Here is a 22,540-nt window from a genome sequence, read left to right as displayed (position 1 = left end):
TCTTAGTCCACCAAAAATGGTTTCTTAGATCTTGATACATTTTACTACTACCTGGATGGATAGACAATTTGGATGAGTGAGCTTCTTCTAAAATTTGATTCCTTAGCTCACGGTCTTTTGGTACCACTAGTCGGTCCTCAAACCATAATACACCTCTTTCGTCCAATCTAAAATATTTGGTTTCTTGCTCTTGCATTTTTCTCTTGATGTGACTTATTCCTACATCTGTCTGCTGTAGCTCTATGATTTTGCCCTCTAGTGAACAACTGATTGTGATATTGTGTAGTACAGCAGGATGTAACAAGTTGAATCCATCTTCCAACAATGCTTCCATAGTGTTGCAATGGGACTTTCGACTAAGTGCATCGGCTACTACATTTGCTTTACCCAGATGGTAATGCACTTCTAAATTATAGTCCTTAATCAATTCTAACCATCTTCGTTGTCTCATGTTCAGTTCTGGCTAGGTAAAGATATACTTGAGACTTTTGTGGTTAGTATAGATATGACATACATTGCCCAACAAGTAATGTCTCCATATCTTTAATGCATGAACAATGGCTGTAAGTTCCAAATCATGTGTAGGGTAGTTGACTTCATGTTTTCTCAATTGCCGAGAGGCATATGCAATTACTCTCCCTTCTTGCATAAGTACACATCCCAAACCTATTCCTGATGCATCACAAAATACATCAAACGGCTTTTCAATGTCTGGTTGTGCTAACACAGGTGCTGTAGTCAACAAAGTTCTGAGGGTGTGAAAAGCTGCTTCACATTCTGGGGTCCATTGGTACTTCTCATCTTTTTGAAGTAGTCTGGTCATAGGCTTAGCTATCTTTGAGAAATCTGGAATAAACCGACGATAGTATCCTGCTAACCCTAGAAAACTCCGAACTTCATGAACCGAAGTTGGGGCTTTCCAATCCATGACCTCTTGTACTTTGGATGGGTCTACTGAGATTCCATCTCTTGATAAAATGTGACCTAAGAAAGGTACTTTGCTCATCCAAAATTTACATTTGCTAAACTTGGCATATAGCTTATGCTCCCTCAGTCTGGATAGGACAATCCTCAGATGCTCCTCATGATCTGACTTATTTTCTAAATGAATCAATATGTCATCGATAAACACGACCACGAACTTATCAAGTTTGGGCATGAATACCAAGTTCATCAGGTACATGAAATAGGCTGGAGCATTTGTTAGTCCGAAAGACATAACCAAATACTCGTATAAGCCGTACCTAGTAGAGAAAGCACTTTTAGGTATATCCTCCGGTCTGATCTTTATCTAATGGTAACCTAATCTCAAGTCAATTTTGGAGAATACCTTTGCCTTCGCTAGCTGATCAAACAAGATGTCTATGCGGGGCAACGGATATTTGTTCTTGATGGTCACAGCATTGAGTGGTCTGTAATCTACACACATTCTCAGTGACTTATCCTTCTTTTTCACAAACAAGGCTGGGCATCCCCACGAAGATGAGCTAGGTTGGATAAGACCTTTGTCCAATAGATCTTGCAATTGAACCTTAAGTTCCGCTAACTCATTGGGTGGCATTCTATAGGGCCTTCTGGATATGGGTGCGGTACCTGGCACTAACTCAATCTTAAATTCCACATCCCTATCCGGTGGTAGACCTGGTAATTCTTCTGGGAATACATCCAAAAACTCACAAACCATGGGAATATCACATACTGTGGTGGTTTGGATAGCATATGCTAAATGTTGGGGTTCGAAATCGTGGGAGAGTGGGACTAGAAAAGCATTCCCTCCCGTGGGTTCTCTCAACATAATAGTGCGGGTGCTTGTGTCAATAAGAGCACCATGATACTTCATCCAATTCATGCCTAAGATTACACTTATCGACAACCCTGGCAATATTATCAAATCTGTTGTGTACTCCCTCCCTTGTATCGAGATGAGTACATTTTTGACTATCTTTTTGGTAGTAACAGTTCCCCCTGCTGAACTTATGTTAAAACCCCCTTTGCTTACTTCTATTATTTCTTGATCATGTCTAGATGCAAATGCTTGACTCATAAATGAATGAGAAGCTCCTAAATCAAATAAAACAACAGCGGGATGCTTGTTGACGAGAAACATACCAGCCGTGACAACTTCTCCGGCGGGCACTTCCTCCACAGCGGTATAATGCACTTGTCCCTGACGTGCCCTGGCATTCGCCTATCTCTGATTGTTCTAATTCTGGTTGCTATTCCTCTTGGGGTGGGGGCATTCCTTGGACCAATGACCCAGTTGGTTGCAGTTGAAACATGGTTGATTACTTTTGAATCCGGTGGAGCTGTCCTGATTGCCATTTCCTTTTGGTAAGGCAATAGTGAACGCCTTACAGAATGGTTTCTGTGGCCTATTATTCTGAGCTTTCGGTGGTGGAGGCCTAAACTTGGGTGCAGGTGGACAGAATTGTGGCCTAGCTATGATAGGTGCTTTCGACTGGAAGGACCCGGATGCACCAGCCTCATATGTCCTTTTGCGACCCTTAGCAACTGCATGCATGTTGTTGTGGTTTTCTTGGGTCAAGGCATCACTAATAAACTCATTGTACGTGGCACATCAAGAATTTGCCATAGTCTTCATCAGTTTAGTACCCAAACCTCGCTTGAAACTCTCTATCTTTTTCTCTTCAGTATCCATGAAACTTGGAGCATATCTTGACAAGTTGTTGAATGCGTGCATATATTCTGTGAGTGACTTTGTCCCTTGAGTGAGCCTCATAAATTCGGCTGCTTTCATGCGCATCAGGCCTGGGGGAATATGGTGTCCCCTAAAAGCCAGCTTAAACTGTTCCCAGGTCACTCGCGCATTAGCAGACAGGGATGATAGGAAATGTGTCCACCAGATCCCTGCTGGTCCTTGCAATTGATGAGAAGCATACTCTGCTTTTAGATGCTCCGTGACCCTTAGCAGATGAAATTTCTGCTCAATGGTATTCAGCCACTCATCGGCCTATAGTGGTTCCTCAGCCACCTTGAAGATCAGAGGCTTCGTGTCTAGAAACTCCTTGAATGTACTATGCTGATTTGGCTGGGCCCCTGGTTGATGTGGGTGGCCACAAGCAGTGTTTTGCGCGATAAGGCGCAAAGCTTCTTCCATTGTCCTCTAGCTACCCAGGAACTGGGTAAAGAACTCCTAAGCAGACAGCGGCGGTGGGGGTGACAAGTCATCATGGTTGCCATCCTGGTTGCCACCAGCTCCAGCATGGGTGCGTGTCATCTGTGAATTTGCAACAATAAGTGATTATTGGTTGGTGTCAAGAGATTGTAGATGAATTAGGTACTCATGCCAAACTGAAATTACTGGAGAAAATTCTCAAAATCACAATAAAAACAGAGGCATAACACTTCATTCTCGCAACATGACATCCCCAATTAGACCACTTATCGCGCTCATAACGCATGCAAATTTAAATTGTGATTACCGACAAGGACTGGAATTGCATTGATGTTCATCCAAATGTGCGATTAATCAACATTACATGATAGTCTGGTTACTAATGCCAAATTCGAACTACAGGTCCATTACATGAATAAAGGGGATACATTAGTCCTTCCACTAAGTGTTAAGTGATCTAATCCTCATTATGATCACTATCGAGGTCAGACGTAGGATCATCTTCTTCCTCAGGTTCTACTTCTTCTTCAGGCTCCACTTCTTCTTCTTCTTCCTCGTACCCTTCTAGATCCATTTCTGCAACTCCAGGTGGGACATAAGGGTGGAGCTGATTGTTCAGTAGATGAACCTCTTCATGCAGATTATCGTTGTATTCTTCCGCATTGGCCAGCTGCTGTCCCAGCTCAAACTGTTGAGCTCTCAGGACATCTTCCCTAGACCAAGCTGCATTTCGCTGGTGAGTTAACCGAGTCATCTCTTTAGTGAGCCCCTTAATCTCAGCGTCGTGCTCCCTCTAAAGCTGACATCGATCCTCGTGGGCATGACCAAGAGCACCAGACACACGTCTGAGGCTACCTTCAACTCCATCTAACACTCTCATCATTGCGAACATGGCGCTCATGGAAGGGTTATTGCTGTTCTGCCCTTCTGCTGTACCAATCTCCAAAGATCTTCCTCTTGCCTGCTGCCATGAGTCAGTGGAGGGGTTGCCCCTCAGAAAAACTCCAACCAAAGCGGCTGCCAGCTCCTGAGGAAAACGATCCATTATATCTCTCAAGATCCCAAAGGCTGCCCTGGCAGCTGCTTCTTCAGCAGTCCTGCCAATTGACTCATAACACTAGCCTATCCACTCAGAATCGTCACCTCGGGGACGAACAACGGCCTCCACAGTAACTAAGAGACCTTCTCCCAACCGCTCATTTGCCCAGAAGTAGCGGGGTTCCATTCCATCAGGATAGGCTACATAGCTGAGCACTCTCCACAAGAGTGTAGGCATCCCAAACTCTCCAAGGAACATGTGACATTGATGGGTATGTGGAGCAAGCTGATGGCTAGGAGCTCTGCCTCCAGTGGACTTGCGAGCAGTCTGCTTGGTGCATGCCATCTGCACCATTAACATGTACCCTCTGGTGAGACAATGCCATAATGGATAAGAGTTACATAACCGAGTAAGAATTTTATAAGGGGAGGAACAATGTAATTATGTGAATGGTAATTTAACATGATGCATGCCCGTGCCGTACGTCCTCACAAACTTAGTAAAAATTTGTTTCTAACGGTAGACACGGTGGCATACATACGTTCTCTCATAAATAGCGTAACTAATTGAGCTACACGTTTCGTTGTTAGTGTACCTGCATAAAATTTCATTTTAGCCCTAAACCCATAATGAAATATGCAGAATATAATTGTAAATACTTTCCTATATGTATACCCATACATATACTTCCGTATCACTCTACCCGACAATAATTTAAACCCACAATTAAATACGTACCATATACACATGCAAGCATGCATACATAGCCGTACCAAAGCTAACTCTTCCCGACCGCACGTTCCCATCTTGCGGTCATACACTCATCTTACCTTGGCGTAGAGGCATTTGATCCATACATTACCACTCAAGTGAATGGCATCCATACTATAGCACGCCGTATGGACGACGAAGTAAAAACCCCCATGTTAGTACTTAAATAGCCACCTAATAGTCCTTAATTTGGGCATAAGGAAAGTGATCATTGGCACACTTTAGATTTCAAATACCTATTATATAACTAATAGTTGCTAGAGAAGGGTTTTTGGAAAACAAAAACTTTTGTTTTAAATACACTTGTGACAATTAATGTTGAATCTTGCTCTGATACCAGCTGTCGCAGAACCGACCAATTTATAAGAATACAAGTACAATGGCAATCCACAAGCGGTCGCATTGTCATACTTGAACTCATATAAACCCGGTAGTCCATCGAGTACCGCGGTGGGATAGAAGCAACTCTTGCAATACCCATGATACATAGTGCCATCTGCAACAATGGGAAAATAAACCCTGAGTACGAGAAGGTACTTAGCTAGACTTACCCGTCATGAACCAGAAATAAAATGACTCCAAGGATCATGCAAGGCTGTATAAGTGGACGTAACTCGACAACAATTTTTGCGTAAAAGCAATTGAGTCATGGTACAGTTACTATTTCTTTATCAGGTTAACTATAACTATCCATTTTTAGATTAGCAACTATCCTATGCCAAACATGTGGTATATCATTTAGAAGCATACAATAGTAACCATAGCAGGTGTTGTAATTTCATATTCATCCGAACCATCATGTTTCCTAACATAGTTACTACGATGTTGGAGCTAGTCAAGTTTCTCACTATCCGGAAGAGACGGCGATTCAAATCGATTTCAACCAGCTGGGAATTTATTCCTAACACAAACCTAGGTCTACCAGCCACGATAGCCTTAGGTCACCTTTGGTACAACTCCGGTACACATTTCGCGGGTCCATACTGCGCTGCACAATCTGGAACACCAGATGCCAGGATGCTCAGGCCAAGCCTGCCCTTGGGCTCAGTCTGATCGTTCCCCGGAAGGAGCGCACAACAGAATGATTCTCGGCCTGAGTTGAATTACTCAGCTTCGTGGTCGGAATGAGTTATCCAGCCAGCTAAGTAAGAGGCATGCGTTCAATCTTATCAGAAGTTCCAACAACGGTACGGTCCTTGATCGACGCAGACGGGGATAGATCCACACCCAAGACCTCCATGTCTTGTTGCTTCTCTATCGACCTCCCATCTAGTCTTGATTTACTTTTACCTCATGGTTCTGTTCCACGATGGCAGATATAGCCAGCCGTGCTCTGGTATCCACCTATATCTCGTAGGTGACAGGTCATCACCCGACTTCTACTGGTCTAAGCATGGCTAAGCATTTATTCGATCCTAGACCTATACCGGTTAAAGGTGTAATATCTAGACAAGGAATGTACAAGCATCAAGTGGTTTCATTCAACTCTTATAACCTAATGCATCAATCATAAATACGTAAGTAAACATTTGTAAATTACTAGGAGACTTATAATGCTTCAGGTGGGCTTGCCTCGCAGAAAGGAAGTAGGGCGGTGGTCAGGACACTCCGAAAGCTCTTCAGGGTTCTGCTCCACGCCTTCGGGAGCTGCGGCTTGTGGATCCTCCTGCTGGTTCCCTTCCTCCGCTTCTTCGAATTCTAGCAACATGATCTCTTCCTCCGATCCTAGATGCATGAGTATGACATAAGTATTACGAATGCATATATGTTAACAAGTGCATCATGTTTATTGAGTAGGTGCATATCTCTTCTCGATTATTACTTAACTACTTCTATAATGCATCGCCTATGCCACAAATAGTAGCTACTTGTTTCACTCATAACTGGAGTTCTACTAATCCAAAAATAGTGATCCTGGACTTTCTGGAAAGCTTATCAAATTCGCTACAACTTTGTTATTAACCATCTTTACAGTACACATAAGTTTCAACATGCAACTCATCAAACTCTAGAATCAGTCTAGAAACTATTTAATATGCACTATAAAGTAACAATACTTCTACTTCATGTAATCATTCAAAATTTGACAACATAGAATCTACCAACAGTTTAAGCATACCAAATACATTTAAGATAATATAATGGTGAAGCCCAAACTATTTATTTAATTGCCTTTATTATTTTATTTAGATATCTAGGTTAAATAATAAACATATATCAGATATACTTCATAAATTCTCAAAACTTTACAGTGCCTTACTAATGATATCAAAGGACCACTATTAAAATTTCATGTCATTTTACTAAGTAGAACATCCTATACAAAAATGACAAGGAAGCAAGGCTTGAAATAGCATAAATGGAAAACCCTATTGAAAAGTGTCAAGCAACAGATTTCCTATTTTTCTTAGCATCCATATACTACTAGGATTACCTCTAAAAAGTTTCATGAATTTTGGATTCATAAATAATTTATAAAAATTTATACAAGGATTAACTATTCATAAAAGAAAAATCTATAACTATAAATATACACATGCACTGGTCCTCAAATTTTTACCAGAGTTCATATATGCTAAGACTAGCTTACCACAAAAATTTCATAATTTTTGGAGTACAGGAACTCTAGATATAAAATAAACAAATTTGAATGCATTCAAAAGCACATTTCAAATCCCTATTTAAATGTCCAACAATTTCTACTGTACAAGTCAAGAACATATTTTTTCTAAATACTACACTTCCTAAGGAAGACTCACAAATTTATTTCACAATTTTAGGGGCTATCAAACTGAAGATACAAAAATAACAATACACATGTGAATCTGCATTCAAACTGAACTGGATTTGAAACATGGAGTCGCTGACACGCGGGACCCACTAGTCAGCGGGACAAAAATAGTGTAACACCTCTGGTGTTTTGACCTAATACTAAAATTTGACATGTCATCATGTGCATTGCAAAGCATTCATATAGTATAAAGTTTTGAATGCATTCACTAAATAAGGTTTATTTCATAATGTTGTTATTTCATGTGATGTGTTTCAAAAACCCTAAATACAGATCATGACCACAAGGGTTAAATTTCATATGATCATGTGAGGTCATATGTCCTTTGACTCAAATAATCCTAATGGGCCATGTTGCTGGTCAAAAAAAAATCAAAATCTAAGTAAAAGGAAGACAAATCAAATTTGAATTCACATTCAAATTATAAAAGTCCTTTTTGCCCCTTTTAACTAATTCAAAATCCATGAGGAATTTGGGGTTGAGGCAAAATCAAAGTTGGAGATTATTTTATAAGGATCAACTTTGGTATTCAAAGTTTTTCAAGTTTACATACAAAATTTGGAGTAATTTTGAAATGATTCAAATCTTTAAATGTACCCCAAATGTGAAATTCAAAATGGAGGCAGAATTTGAAAATGTTTCTTAAATCAAAGTTGTAGAGTTAGAAAAATTGAACAACTTTCATTTTTGGAGATTTTCAACTTCTTTAGAAAATTTCTGAGTAATTTGAAAAAAATAGACTCAGTGGCAGTTCTATAAATAATGCAAAATTTAAAAATCACATCGCCGCTCACCGCCGGCGCCACGCAGTCTGCTTGCCGCCGACCTTCTTCGCCGCTTTCACGCGCGGTGACACGCCGATGTCACCGTGGCAAACCCGCCCGTGCGTTGGCGACACCGGACGCCTTCTTCCGGGCTATATATAGCCACAGTCGCCGCCGTCGCTCCCATTCTTCCCCTCTACTCTGCTCCGCCACCGCGTAGCTCCACCGCTCGCCATAGGCCTCCTCGAGCCACGTCAGTCGTTCCCAGCTATGTCAACATGATCGCATTGGTCTTGCGCTCCTCCTCGATTTGCTCTTGTCGCTGATGTTGGCCGGAATCGCCCGGCGCAACCCGTCTTCCCCGTGACCGGTCGGAGCTCCGCCGCGACTGCCCTCACCGTGGCCAGGCTACTCCAGACCATCTCCGACTGCACCAAGCCCATCATCGTGATCACGGTGAGCTCCTAAGCATGTTGCTCACTCTTCCTTTGACTCTACTGCACCGTAGCCCTAGTTACATCGACCACCGTCGGGTCCGAGCCGCCATGGCCGGCGTCGAGTTCCATCCGGTGTGCCCTTTTCTGTTCTGAGGCTTGGGATAGATGCGCGACTTGGTGTAGATCATGTAGGAGCAGTCCGTCTCACCGGAGATTCACCACCGGCGCGTTTTGCTGGCCGGAGCTAGCCGCGCCGCCGTGTCTGGTTCACTGTCGCTGATGCGTGGGGTCAGTCTGTCAGTGAGCAGGGAGAAGAAGAACAGTGCTGATTTTTGTTTTCTGATTTTGAATAGTGCAGCAATTTGGCAATTTTGTAGGAATTTATTTACACATCCAAAAATTCTAAAAATTTGTGGATAGCTTCTGTACATGTTCTAGTATGATTTAAAAATTTGAAACTTGGAATTTGAATAAATTTTTAATGTTCAAATATTTAGTCCATTAATTGAAAAATGCAATTTCCATGATTTTTGTAGGTCACTATATAACTCCAAAAATTATGAAATTTATTTTGGTACACTAAATTATCATGAGGAAGCTTACATAAAAATTTGAGCTTAATTGGACAAAGTTTATTTTATACCTAATGTAGACTTAAGTTTTTTTTAATTATTTATTCATTTAATCAATGTTTAATCAATTAAGATTTGTTTGACTTTAGAATTGATTGTTGACCTTGGGTCATTAACTTATAATGATCCTTAGTACCTTAATTAGTATTGAACTCATACCTAATTTGAAATTAGTAAATCTTAATGACATTTCATGTGATAACTAAGGTCATTAACAAGTTAACTCGTCGAAACCCTAAGTGTTTGATTAGTGTTGGATCTTGTTTTGGTCATGTTTTGTGACTAGTAGGGTTCCAAGATCCATTAGGTCAAGTCACATGTGTGGTTCTTAATAATAGTGTTGCAGGTTGGTTTTGTTGGCTTGCAACTGTACCGCGAAATAAAATCTTTTGCGGGTGTTTTCACATTTCATGTGCCGTGAAAGCATCATGTTTACATTATCATCATGTTAAAGCATATGTTATCATTTCATGTAGAACCCGAGAATGAAACGATTCTAGTTGAGCAAGTTCTGGAAGAATCCCCGGTTGTCACGGGATTCGATAATTGTGGTACTGACCCAGAATCTGAGATCGTCAACGAAGGCAAGCCCCGGTTTATGCATTAAGCCATTACCTTGTTACCTTGAAAAGTTTATCACCTATGTTACTTACTGCATTAAGTTGATTACTTCAAATGTTACCTACTTGATGCATTACCTACCTTGTTACTTGTTTACCATCCTTGAAGATGTTTTTATTTACAAAGGCATAGAATGCTTAGTATGCTTTATAGTAGGCTTTCAAAGTAAAAGTTTCAATACAGTCAGAGATGGCATACTGGCCAAAGAAAGAAAGAATGTAGAATGAATTAGAGACTAGTCGGGTGACTTATCTTGAATTTTGGGTAATGTTGCCGATTATGTCGCTTAAAGGCCACTCATTGTGGATCTTCTGAACGAGACACTTTGTAGTACTGGTCACATACTCCGGTAAGCCTACTTTGGCAAATCCGATACTAAGACGAATGCCCACACACTGGGAGTGGAGAGATGGTGGGAGTAGCGTGTACCCTCATGGCTGGAATGTGGCCGGATTTGAGGTGTGCTGTGCTCTCGGGTGGCGTGGAGACGGCTTAGTATAGGAGGATTCGGTAGTGAGATTGATATATGCAAGATTAAGTTCTACATATGTCGTGTGATAAGGAAACCCCAGCTGGGACTTGAATCAATTCGAATTGCCGGTGCTCCGCGGATATGGAGACTCGATTCATTACAGAAGCAATGTAGTACTGGTGAATTACTAAAATATGAGAAAAAGAATGGAATGAGAAGGAATGAAATATGGGAAATGTACATTTAGTTTGAGATAAAGAGCTAAAAGGACTTAGGGGTAAAATTTGAGAATAGGATACATATAGTAAGCTTTTGGCAAAGGACTTGAATTTTGCTACATCCCTACCTTGTCCCAAACCCCTGCATCTCTAAAGTCTTACACCCCGTTACGTCGGGTTAGTCTTGTTGAGTACTTTTGTACTCAGGGTTTGTTAACCCTTGTTGCAGGTGAGTCGCATGCGCAGGCTTGTTTTGGTCCCTACTGCATGTCTATGTTTAAAGTCAATGACGATGAGGAGTGATGAATGGCCTTTGGACAAGGCACTAGTTTGTATGATAAATAAAGTTAATGTAATATTATCCCGCTACTATGGTTGTATAACACTTATGGTATTGTAAGTTTGAAAACAACTGGTTTGTAATAATACTATCTTAAGACTTCCGCTATCTTTTACTCTGGTATATATTTGAATAAAATGTTGTAATCTGCAATGACTGTGATTGGGATCCTATTTGAAAAGAGAATCGTGGATGATTCGGGTTTCCCGAGGACACCCGACAGACCTATTGAGTTGTTGGGAACTCGTGTACGCTATCCGAGGTCTGTTAAGACAACGAAAGATACATGTGGGCCTGATTCCTTAGGAGGTTCTACCACAGCTGGTATCAGAGCAGTTCCCATCTAAGATCATTGTAGGTTACTTTGGAAAACCTTCAAAATGATTTGGATCAAGGAAAGTAAACATGATATTTTGAAAGTCCAATTTCTTTCTTCTTACCTTTGATCTAGGCTCAATCCTGACTTATTTGAAAAGTTTGTGGCAGATAATATGATTAGGTTTGTCCTATGTATTAAAAATCTAGTACTTATGATTATATTAATCTTTTGTACTTAGATTCGTAAGATCGATTCGTGCATCATGCTTGAGCACATTGCATAATAATTCCCCTTAATAGTGGTTGGGTAAGTAATGTCCATCCCATTCTTGCTAACCTCCGTTATCCTCAAGCTATTCTTATAGTCCTACCCTAAATTCTTTAGGCTATGGCAAAGACCAAGAAAACCGCACGCAAGTCCACCGGACCTCATGGAGTCCCGCGTCACCAATTGGCACCAAGAAATCATGAGTTAGGTGAAGGAAGTTCCAAGAACCTAGGAGAGGAAGGATCTTCAAGCAACCCCGCCAACATCGAGAACCTTAACAAAGAGCTTAACACTCTTTGTCGAGCTCATGCCAAAGATCAAGAGGAGTTGGTGGAAATGCAAAGAGGTATCACCATGACCATGGAGCTGCGAAATGAAGCCTGGACACGAGAAGATGCAGCCAATGAACGCGTCATTGAGTTGGAGTTCTACGTAGAGGACCTGGAGATGGACAATGCTATTCTTCATGAGAATGTCCACATGTTGTATGCTCAACTTCATCCTCCTCATGGGGATGGTGAAGTTACCGATGAAGAAATGATTGTAGCTCCAGGAGAAGTCGAGAATGAAGAAGAGGAGGAGGATCCTGAGGAGTTAGTGTACTTCTCAGATGAAGATGAGGTTTCATCCAATATGGGCACGGATGCCGAAGACTAAAAGCTTGGTGTAGTAGTAGTTCCTTTACCGCTTTCCTAGAAAACCAGGGTTGTCTTGTGGGATACAAGACATGTAATTTAAATAAGAACCCTTTGTAGTATGTAACCGTTTAAAAAGCTTTCAATAAAGAATAATGTAAGTAAATGTGTTTCTCTAACAGATGCCTCATCCTATCACCTGAACTAGTGCTAGTGGCTCGCATGATGATGATGAGTGCCTAAATCCTCCACCAATGCCCTCGACTATGGCAGATGCCATAGCTGCACTCATCAACGCAATGGCAGAGAATGCTAGGCTGTTGAGGGAGTTGGCGCAGAACCAGCAGGCACCATACCCTAATCGTGGCCATTGTAATAATGGAAACGATGAGTCAACCTATGTGGATTTTACTGACACACGTCCGCCTGTGTTCTCAAAGGCAGACGAACCTTTAGAAGCTGATGATTGGCTTAGGACAATAGAGCAAAAGTTCAAGCTGATCCACTGTACTGAGGTTCAAAAGCCAAGGTTTGCGGCACAGCAACTCTAAGGAGCTACTGGTGCCTGGTGGGCAAATTTGGTAGCAGTACAGCCTGCTGGTCACCAAATCAACTGGAGGGAGTTCAAGGATGCCTTCAGGGCACACTATATTCCAGATGGTGTGATGACCATGAAGCTAGAAGAGTTCTTGGCTCTTAAGTAAGGGGAGCACCCAGTGATGCATTATATTGGGCGTTTCAACCACCTGTCTCAGTATGCTATTGAGTATGTGAATACGGACAGGAAGAAAAAGAATCATTTTCTTCGAGGTTTGAACACTAAACTTCAGACAATGATGGCAGCCTATGGTAATGCAACTTACCATGAAATAATCAACATTGCTATCGCTTCGGAAGAGAATTACCGCTGACACAAAGAGGCGAAGAAGAAGAAAATATTTGCTTCCGGATCATCAAGTGGCAAGCGTCAGAAGATAGTATACCATCCTCAGAATCATGGCCATATGCCATTCCACCCACAACAAGGCCAAAGCAGGCAGCAAATCTTCATTCGCCCTGCAACTAATACACCTTATACACATCAAGCACCACAGCAGCAGAACAATGCCAATAATGCAAACCGCAATGTTACTTCCTAGAATCACAATTTTCCATGCTATAATTGTGGTAAACCCGGGCATTTTTCCCTAGAATGTCCGTATCCTAGGAAGAACAATCCTGATGCAACCAAAGCCCCTGTTAATCAAGCTCAAAATCAGTACAAGGGCAATGCTCAGAACCATCAAAAGGGTTCGGCTGAGAAGAAAACTGGAAGGGTATTCTATACGCAAGTGGGATCTATTCCAGAAGGAGAACCAGTTATGATGGGTATGTTTCCCATTGCTAAGCATCCTGCAATTACCTTATTTGATTCTAGTGCATCCCATACATTCATCAATCGTACATTTGTTGTGAAGCATGGGATAGCTATTGGGGAAACAAAAGAACCCTATCATATACAGTCGCCTGGGGGACAAATCTGTACAAGGGAGGTAGTTCAGCATGTACCTATTGATTTGGGAGGATATGAGTTCCCTACCAATATGCTGATATTGAAGGATCAAGGTATAGATGTGATCCTTGGTATGAACTGGCTAACTCAACACGGGGCTATCATAGATGTCCTGCGTAGAACAATAAGGGTAAATGCACCTAACAGCAAAACCCAACTTCTCATCCAACTTCCTTTTCCTAAGAGTACAGTGGAGACAGTCTATGCAATTATTGTTGAAGGAGCCGAGGAAATTTCAGTGGTATGTGAGTTTACGGATGTCTTTCCCGATGACCTGCCTGGTCTGCCACCAGACCGAGACGTAGAGTTCAGAATTGATCTGAAACCAGGGACAGCACCAGTGTCCAGAAGAGCATATAGGATGCCACCGAAAGAATTAGCAGAATTAAAATTGCAACTACAAGAGTTGTTAGACAAGGGTTTCATTCAACCCAGTTCATCACCTTGGGGATGTCCTGCTATTTTCGTGAAGAAGAAGGACCAAACCTTAAGGTTATGTGTTGATTATAGGCCATTAAATGAAGTCACCATCAAGAACAAATACCCCTTACCCCGAATTGATTTGCTTTTTGATCAACTTGCGGGAGCTAAAGTATTCTCAAAGATAGACTTAAGATCAGGCTACCACCAGATTAAGATCAGACGTGAAGATGTGCCAAAGACAGCGTTTACTACCCGATATGGTCTATATGAGTATCTAGTCATGTCTTTTGGGCTGACCAATGCCCCGGCTCATTTCATGTACCTGATGAACTCAGTTTTCATGCCTGAGTTGGATAAGTTTATCGTGGTCTTTATTGATGACATTCTTATCTACTCTAAGAGCAAAGAGGAACATGTGGAACATCTCCGTATTGTTCTACAAAGATTAAGAGATCACCAACTATATGCCAAATTCAGCAAATGTGCATTTTGGTTAGAGGAAGTACAATTTCTGGGTCATGTACTATCTGCTGAAGGTATAGCTGTTGATCCAAGCAAGGTAGAAGAAGTCCTTAACTGGAGAGCACCTACAACTGTTCATCAAGTTCGTAGTTTCCTAGGGTTGGCAGGGTATTATCGTTGGTTTATCCCTGACTTCTCCAGAATTGCGAAGCCAATTACTGGATTGCTGAAAAATCAAACTAAGTTTGTATGGTCAATAGAATGTGAAGAGGCCTTTCAAACATTGAAGAAGTTGTTGACAACTGCACCAGTATTAGCACAACCTAATATCGAAAGGCCATTTGATATCTATTGTGATGCATCCGGAATTGGTATTGGCTGTGTTCTTATGCAAGAAGGCAGAGTCATAGCATATGCTTCCAGACAACTCAAGAAGCACGAAGAACATTATCCCACCCATGATCTTGAATTAGCTGTTGTTGTCCATTCACTCAAGATTTAGCGACATTATTTATTGGGCAATATATGTCATATCTATACGGATCACAAGAGTCTGAAATACATCTTCACTTAGTCAGAGCTGAATATGAGGCAAAGGAGATGGTTAGAACTTCTCAAAGATTATGACTTAGAAGAGCATTATCATCCGGGCAAGGCTAATGTGGTTGCCGATGCCCTGAGTCGCAAGAGTCATTGTCATTGCCTAATTGTAGAACCTATGCAGCGAACATTGTGTCAAGAGATGGAGCATCTGGATTTACAAATCATAGAACAAGGTTCCCTGTCCAATATTGTAGTTGAGTCCACTATCAAAGATCAGATCATTGCTGCTCAACAGAAAAGTAAGGGCATAGCCCATATTAAGGATAAAGTCAAATCTGGAAAACCAACATGTTTCAAGATTGATGAATCAGATGTCGTATGGTTCAAGGATAGGTTGGTAGTACCCAAAAATCCAGAGCTGCGAAAGCAGATTCTTGATGAAGCTTATTCTACAAGATACTCCATTCATCCGGGTAGCAACAAAATGTATCATGATCTGAGAAAGAGATATTGGTGGACCAAAATAAAAATAGAAATAGCTCAATATGTAGCCAAGTGTGATATTTGTCAGAGAGTCAAGGCGGTTCATATGAAGACTGCAGGTCCATTACATTCCTTGCCAGTCCCATCTTAGAAGTGGGAAGATATCTGTATGGACTTCGTAGTAGGGTTGCCTAGGACATCTGCAGGCTACAATTTAATATGGGTTATTATTGATCGACTAACCAAAATAGCTCATTTCTTGCCAGTCAGAGATAAATATCGAGCGGAGCAGTATGCAAAGCTTTATCTTGATAGAATTTTCAGTCTGCATGGGGCACCCAAGACCATTGTTTCTGATAGAGGATCATTGTTCATATCCAAGTTTTGGAAAAGTCTACATGAGTCTTTAGGAACTAAACTTATCCGTAGTTCTGCTTATCATCCGCAAACAGACGAACAGACTGAAAGGGTAAATCAAATTCTTGAAGATATGTTAAGAGCATGTGTTCTTTCCTTTGGTGCTAAATGGGATGAATGCCTTCCCTTAGCGGAATTCTCATATAACAACAGCCATCAAGAGAGCATTAAAATGGCACCATTCGAAGCACTGTATGGCCGTAGGTGCCAAACACCTTTAAATTGGTCAGAATCTGGAGAACGTTGGTTCTTTGGACCGGATGTGGTCAAGGAAGCTAAAGAGAAAGTTAAACTCATACAAGCTAATATGAAGGTAGCTCAATCCTGACAGAAAAGCTATGCTGATAAGAGGAGACGACCGCTAGAATTCAAAGTGGGAGATTATGTCTACCTCAAGGTATCACCGATGAAAGGAGTTCATTGATTTGGGATTCGGGAAAAGTTGGCGCCTCGTTATGTCGGCCCTTTTTAGATCCAACAACGATGTGGACCAGTCGCCTATCGCGTCAAGCTACCAGATCACATGTCAGCGGTGCATGATATCTTTCATGTATCTCAGTTAAAGAAGTGTCTTCAAGTACCTGACCAAGAGATCGACTTTGGTGATGTAGAACTAGAACCTGATTTGACTTATGCCGAGTACCCCATTAGAGTCTTAGATCAGAAAGATCGAGTCACTCGGAGACGTACGATCAAGTTCTACAAAGTACAATGGAATCAACACACTGAAGATGAAGCTACTTGGGAGTCCGAGGATTACTTAGAAGAGAATTTTCCTAACTTCTTCGCTGCTATCTAGTTGCAATACCTTGTCTATATTGTAACTTGTCTTGTTTGTCAGCAGAATGGAAAACCCCCTCGCTCGACTTTTTGAATAAAGTTCTAATGTGTTAGCTTGACACATTTCTTTTTCCATTACTTGGCCCTAAGTTTTAAATCTCGGGACGAGAATTCTTTAAGGGGGAAGGGTTGTAACACCTCTGGTGTTTTGACCTAATACTAAAATTTGACATGTCATCATGTGCATTGCAAAGCATTCATATAGTATAAAGTTTTGAATGCATTCACTAAATAAGGTTTATTTCATAATGTTGTTATTTCATGTGATGTGTTTCAAAAACCCTAAATACAGATCATGACCACAAGGGTTAAATTTCATATGATCATGTGAGGTCATATGTCCTTTGACTCAAATAATCCTAATGGGCCATGTTGCTGGTCAAAAAAAAATCAAAATCTAAGTAAAAGGAAGACAAATCAAATTTGAATTCACATTCAAATTATAAAAGTCCTTTTTGCCCCTTTTAACTAATTCAAAATCCATGAGGAATTTGGGGTTGAGGCAAAATCAAAGTTGGAGATTATTTTATAAGGATCAACTTTGGTATTCAAAGTTTTTCAAGTTTACATACAAAATTTGGAGTAATTTTGAAATGATTCAAATCTTTAAATGTACCCCAAATGTGAAATTCAAAATGGAGGCAGAATTTGAAAATGTTTCTTAAATCAAAGTTGTAGAGTTAGAAAAATTGAACAACTTTCATTTTTGGAGATTTTCAACTTCTTTAGAAAATTTCTGAGTAATTTGAAAAAAATAGACTCAGTGGCAGTTTTGTAAATAATGCAAAATTTAAAAATCACATCGCCGCTCACCGCCGGCGCCACGCAGTCTGCTTGCCGCCGACCTTCTTCGCCGCTTTCACGCGCGGTGACACGCCGATGTCACCGTGGCGAACCCGCCCGTGCGTTGGCGACACCGGACGCCTTCTTCCGGGCTATATATAGCCACAGTCGCCGCCGTCGCTCCCATTCTTCCCCTCTACTCTGCTCCGCCACCGCGTAGCTCCGCCGCTCGCCATAGGCCTCCTCGAGCCACGTCAGTCGTTCCCAGCTATGTCAACATGATCGCATTGGTCTTGCGCTCCTCCTCGATTTGCTCTTGTCGCTGATGTTGGCCGGAATCGCCCGGCGCAACCCGTCTTCCCCGTGACCGGTCGGAGCTCCGCCGCGACTGCCCTCACCGTGGCCAGGCTACTCCAGACCATCTCCGACTGCACCAAGCCCATCATCGTGATCACGGTGAGCTCCTAAGCGTGTTGCTCACTCTTCCTTTGACTCTACTGCACCGTAGCCCTAGTTACATCGACCACCGTCGGGTCCGAGCCGCCATGGCCGGCGTCGAGTTCCATCCGGTGTGCCCTTTTCTGTTCTGAGGCTTGGGATAGATGCGCGACTTGGTGTAGATCATGTAGGAGCAGTCCGTCTCACCGGAGATTCACCACCGGCGCGTTTTGCTGGCCGGAGCTGGCCGCGCCGCCGTGTCTGGTTCACTGTCGCTGATGCGTGGGGTCAGTCTGTCAGTGAGCAGGGAGAAGAAGAACAGTGCTGATTTTTGTTTTCTGATTTTGAATAGTGCAGCAATTTGGCAATTTTGTAGGAATTTATTTACACATCCAAAAATTCTAAAAATTTGTGGATAGCTTCTGTACATGTTCTAGTATGATTTAAAAATTTGAAACTTGGAATTTGAATAAATTTTTAATGTTCAAATATTTAGTCCATTAATTGAAAAATGCAATTTCCATGATTTTTGTAGGTCACTATATAACTCCAAAAATTATGAAATTTAGTTTGGTACACTAAATTATCATGAGGAAGCTTACATTAAAATTTGAGCTTAATTGGACAAAGTTTATTTTATACCTAATGTAGACTTAAGTTTTTTTTAATTATTTATTCATTTAATCAATGTTTAATCAATTAAGATTTGTTTGACTTTAGAATTGATTGTTGACCTTGGGTCATTAACTTATAATGATCCTTAGTACCTTAATTAGTATTGAACTCATACCTAATTTGAAATTAGTAAATCTTAATGACATTTCATGTGATAACTAAGGTCATTAACAAGTTAACTCGTTGAAACCCTAAGTGTTTGATTAGTGTTGGATCTTGTTTTGGTCATGTTTTGTGACTAGTAGGGTTCCAAGATCCATTAGGTCAAGTCACATGTGTGGTTCTTAATAATAGTGTTGCAGGTTGGTTTTGTTGGCTTGCAACTGTACCGCGAAATAAAATCTTTTGCGGGTGTTTTTACATTTCATGTGCCGTGAAAGCATCATGTTTACATTATCATCATGTTAAAGCATATGTTATCATTTCGTGTAGAACCCGAGAACGAAACGATTCTAGTTGAGCAAGTTCTGGAAGAATCCCCGGTTGTCACAGGATTCGATAATTGTGGTACTGACCCAGAATCTGAGATCGTCAACGAAGGCAAGCCCCGGTTTATGCATTAAGCCATTACCTTGTTACCTTGAAAAGTTTATCACCTATGTTACTTACTGCATTAAGTTGATTACTTCAAATGTTACCTACTTGATGCATTACCTACCTTGTTACTTGTTTACCATCCTTGAAGATGTTTTTATTTACAAAGGCATAGAATGCTTAGTATGCTTTATAGTAGGCTTTCAAAGTAAAAGTTTCAATACAATCAGAGATGGCATACTGGCCAAAGAAAGAAAGAATGTAGAATGAATTAGAGACTAGTCGGGTGACTTATCTTGAATTTTGGGTAATGTTGCCGATTATGTCGCTTAAAGGCCACTCATTGTGGATCTTCTGAACGAGACACTTTGTAGTACTGGTCACATACTCCGGTAAGCCTACTTCGGCAAATCCGATACTAAGACGAATGCCCACACACTGGGAGTGGAGAGATGGTGGGAGTAGCGTGTACCCTCATGGCTGGAATGTGGCCGGATTTGAGGTGTGCTGTGCTCTCGGGTGGCGTGGAGATGGCTTAGTATAGGAGGATTCGGTAGTGAGGTTGATATATGCAAGATTAAGTTCTACATATGTCGTGTGATAAGGAAACCCCAGCTGGGACTTGAATCAATTCGAATTGCCGGTGCTCCGCGGATATGGAGACTCGATTCATTACAGAAGCAATGTAGTACTGGTGAATTACTAAAATATGAGAAAAAGAATGGAATGAGAAGGAATGAAATATGGGAAATGTACATTTAGTTTGAGATAAAGAGCTAAAAGGACTTAGGGGTAAAATTTGAGAATAGGATACATATAGTAAGCTTTTGGCAAAGGACTTGAATTTTGCTACATCCCTACCTTGTCCCAAACCCCTGCATCTCTAAAGTCTTACACCCCGTTACGTCGGGTTAGTCTTGTTGAGTACTTTTGTACTCAGGGTTTGTTAACCCTTGTTGCAGGTGAGTCGCATGCGCAGGCTTGTTTTGGTCCCTGCTGCATGTCTGTGTTTGAAGTCAATGACGATGAGGAGTGATGAATGGCCTTTGGACAAGGCACTAGTTTGTATGATAAATAAAGTTAATGTAATATTATCCCGCTACTATGGTTGTATAACACTTATGGTATTGTAAGTTTGAAAACAACTGGTTTGTAATAATACTATCTTAAGACTTCCGCTATCTTTTACTCTGGTATATATTTGAATAAAATGTTGTAATCTGCAATGACTGTGATTGGGATCCTGTTTGAAAAGAGAATCGTGGATGATTCGGGTTTCCTGAGGACACCCGACAGACCTATTGAGTTGTTGGGAACTCGTGTACGCTATCCGAGGTCTGTTAAGACAATGAAAGATACATGTGGGCCTGATTCCTTAGGAGGTTCTGCCACAAACAGAGCCGGCAGTGCTGCTCTACGGACGTGGCCAGAACTCGACGGTGGCGAGTTCGCCGGCGGTGACATCTTCACCAGACTTTCTACTCGACCTAGCGCATCTAATGAGCCACTTGGCCGGCCCTATTGTCGACTCTAGAGATGATGATGGTGGCTATGGCGGAGCGGCGGGATTGGACTATGGCGGTACGCCGGTAGAGGCCACGGCGAGGCACAAAGGGGCACGGACGAGCATCCCTGAACTCAGGCGAACCTAACGCGCATGGCTACACAGTCTACGGTGGAGGGACGTGCCCCAGCCACGGTGACGGACTTGGCGGTGGAGCTCTGGTGAGCTTGCGCACGACGCTGGCGCTTACCGAATGCTGTCAGTAGGCACGGGAGGAGGCAGGGGGTTGCTGGGGTGGTGATGGAGTGCTACGGTGGTGATGGAGTGGCTAGGCGCGAGCTTGAGCACGGTTATGGCGACGACAGAGCTACGGGAGCTCGGTTGCTGCTGCGGCGAGGAAGAGAGGCCAGAAAAAGTGAAATGAGGGCGTGGGATGGCTCGAGCAGACGCTGGCAGGGTTAAGGCCGTGCCCAGGCGCATCGTGGCCTACGTGATCAGGGCGTTGGCGATGCGTGGCCATCGCCGCAGACACGCGGCGTGTGTGCTCTGCCGGTGGTCGGCCACTGACAACGTCGATCAATTCGTTTCAGTGAACCACACCGAGCCTGATGATGGGTTTTCTCATCAAACAAACTCTTAATCCATGGACTTCTAGCCAAAACTTCCTAAATCGAAATTGTAGACCTATGTACCAGCTATAATACTTGTTCAAAGCACTTGTTCTAATTCGCAACAGAAACAGAGAAAAATCGTGCTCAAGGTTGGCTTGTCAGGCTGTCAGGGTCCATGACTTAGCAAAATTTGCTAAGTGTGGAAATGGTTGATTTCTCTGATTTTTGTAATCCAAATTCACACATGTTAGGAGCTGAATCAGTCAAAGACCCAAAAATAAAAGTTGTTCCTTATGTCAAACACTACAACTTTGCTTTAGTGAACTCCTCCATGCAAGGTCTCTAGCACCTAGTTCAACTTTAGTCAAACATGTCACTTTGAAATTATGATACATACTCAAACCATGACTAAATGACCAAATTATCCCTAGCCCTAAGTACCAAAGTTGTTCATAATGATATCCTAAGCATGTTTAAGCAATTTGCAAGATCATTCAATCATTTTATGTAGTAGTCACTCATAGAGCTAGTTAGGGCAATCACAGGAAACATGCCTTAAAGGCTTGATTAAGAAAAGTGACTTTCATGAACAAGGTTCTAATTGCTAACCCAAGTGTGGTTACATGTTTTTGTGACTCACATCTACCAAGTACATGTTTTCATTCATGATCATTTGCAGATACACATGGAGACATGAAATAACGAGAAAGGTTGCATATGATAATGAAACATGCGATAACAAGCAAATGTAGTAGATGTTTCAATCAAATGTTTCAATTGTAAATGCTTGTTTATGAATGCGTGATGATCATGCTCATGTTATGCAAGTCAAG

This window comes from Miscanthus floridulus, chromosome 3, assembly GCF_019320115.1.
Source record: "Miscanthus floridulus cultivar M001 chromosome 3, ASM1932011v1, whole genome shotgun sequence".
Taxonomy (NCBI): Eukaryota; Viridiplantae; Streptophyta; class Magnoliopsida; order Poales; family Poaceae; genus Miscanthus; species Miscanthus floridulus.
Note: the sequence above shows the minus strand (reverse complement) of the source record.